At 49.2% G+C, this 2,313-nt stretch overlaps 1 long non-coding RNA gene across 3 annotated transcripts in view; it reads left to right on the top strand.

The window, feature by feature from the left end:
* Positions 1–1,513: 1,513 nt before the first annotated feature.
* Positions 1,514–2,313, top strand: part of LOC109297954 — a 7,116-nt gene continuing 6,316 nt past the window's right edge. The window contains exon 1 of one of the 3 annotated variants that reach the window (XR_002097470.1): positions 1,514–2,072. This is a non-coding gene — a long non-coding RNA (uncharacterized LOC109297954). Of the gene's footprint in view, positions 2,171–2,313 lie in introns of all 3 variants that reach the window. The other 2 variants (XR_002097472.1, XR_002097471.1) reach the window with 2 other exon arrangements.

Genomic DNA, 2,313 nt, shown 5'->3' with positions numbered 1-2,313 from the left:
AAATCCGACACATCAACCAGCCTAGTGGGCTGGCACGCATTACAAAAGTAAACTTGTTTGAGAGCAAACCTGACTAGAAAACAAGCTCCAAATCTCCTAGTTCAGCCTTGTCTCTAATGCTTTTAGGTTTCTGGCTCTCCATCATCCTGAACTGAGAGGCCCTGAGCTAAAACCTTGTAGCTTGGGATCTGAGGCAGAAGCCTACAACCATTTCACACTACAGCTCAAACAAGTTTCTCAAGGTACCTTATGATTCTTCTATTTTTATCTCAAAGCCATCTCACTAATCATAATTGTTGCTTTCAGCCCAATATATGTTCAATACCATCAATTGTGAAGTCCAAGAGTTGTGTGGTCTTTTCAAATAATGAGAATGATTCATAACAGAAGCAATAAAACATTCTTATTCAGGACTGTCCATCTAAATCCTTGTATTTCTTGGCATACACTCATCATCTTAATTGTTCCTTTTCTGAGCTTCCTTTCTTGGTTCTTTGGACCTATCCATGTTGTCTTAGTGCCTTTGCTGCTGCAGATCCTCAGCAAAGAATATAAGCTGCAAGTGGTGATCCTGAGAGCGATGGAGAAATGTAGCTCCCTTCCGGAGCAGAGAGGGGGAAGGAGAAGTCCCCTGACACTTTCCTCTCTTCGGGGTGTTTAAAACAAGATTCAAGGGAGTCCTTCCTGATGCTTCTCTTGCCGTATGTGTGAACAGAGACGTGCAAGTAACTGATGTTTTGATTTGTTAGCAGTTCTGGAAAATTGAAGAGCAAGTTTTTTCCGTGAACTGTAAAAAGTTTAGTAGATTGAACAGAAGGGATGATGGGGTCTCTGGTCTCTTAGGTGTGGTTTCTTCTGCTGTATCACTTTTCGAACTGGCTAAACTCCATGTAGGTGGTGGCCGTGCCCCCGTGCCTTTGATAGTGATGGCTGCACGTGCTATAGATGGTGGGCGACTGTTGAAAATGAAACCAGAAAAGAGCAGCCCCACGTTTCGGCATGACTTGCCCTTGCAGCAGCTTCAGTGCAATCACCTGGGTTGCTTTATGACTTTCCCCGAGAAACACCTGGGAAACGAGAGCGCCGGTCTCCTCCCTGCATGCCGAGAGAATGGAGAATCATAGGATCGTAACGAAGCAGGGCTGGAAAGGAACTGCATCTCAGCCCTGTGCACACCAGCCCAGACCAACCCATCCTCTGCACTCTAGTAAAACTGCTGTCAACCTTGACATCACATTTGAACCTGCAACAGGGAAAGCAGGGGGACGGGACCGCAGTGGCCGCCGTTGTTAACATATACTCTAGAGACCCCAAGCAGGGCCATGCCTCTGCTGCAGAGCAAGGGAAACCCTCCCAGTCTGCAGCAATCTGAATAGGGGGAAAAAGATTCCTTCTTGACCCCAAATGGCCAATTGATGCTGACCCTGAGTGGAGGGGGAAGACCCTCTAGCCAGGACCCTCCAGCTTTAAGTCCCAACAGGAGCATTGGCACCTGTCCCCATCCCCAGCCTGGGCTGCTGCTGACACCCACTGCCTCTGGGGAAGGAAAAGAAACCTTCCACCCCTGAGGAAAATGAGGGAGAAGCTGCAAGGTTGATCATGTCAGTGGTTTTGTTGCATTCAAACCATCGTCCGCATTGTTCGCAAAGCTCTTTGCAGTGCCTCGGAGCTGCCCAGCAAACCCTCCCGATGGCTCCAGTGCCCACACTGAGAGCCAGCTTGAGCTGACGGTGGCAGTCAGATGAGCCTGGATCGGTTGTGCTAACTTGAGCTGTCGCCTGCAGCTGCATCTCTCCTCGTTAGTAGCTCGAGCGTCGGTAACACTTGGGCTTTGATCCGTGCATCCTGACAAGCCAACTAGCGTGAGTTTTTAAAATGCTGCTTAGCTTCCATTAGCAATGTCCCTGGGCAGGAGCTGGCAATGCTCACTGCCCTGAGCCTTTGGGAGGAAGAGCAGCATAGAAATTGAGTAAATAATTAAACACTCGTGTGACGCCTTGAGCTACTGCTGCGGTGAAGGGAGGTCCAGACAGCACTTTTATTGGCAGGTCTCCAAGCCCTTTCCCAAAGAGGTCTGTGCCACTTTCCCCATTTCATTGATGAGGAAACTGAGGCACCAGGGAGGGATGCAGTTTGTCCCAGGTTCTCCAGCAGGCCAGTAGTAACCCAGGTTGCCTTCCTCTGTCGCAGGGCGTGTAGTCCTCTCTTGAGTGTATTTCAACAACAGGACATGGCCAGTCCTCAGTGCTCTGCCTTGTGGTTGAGCGGCAGGGGTGATTGTGTAGCTTTAGTGATAGGATAGACCAGGATGTG

The sequence above is a fragment of the Gavialis gangeticus genome, unplaced genomic scaffold (genome assembly GCF_001723915.1).
Source record: "Gavialis gangeticus isolate Ggan-Ray unplaced genomic scaffold, GavGan_comp1, whole genome shotgun sequence".
Classification (NCBI taxonomy): Eukaryota; Metazoa; Chordata; order Crocodylia; family Gavialidae; genus Gavialis; species Gavialis gangeticus.
This window is presented reverse-complemented; position numbering and strand designations above follow the sequence as displayed.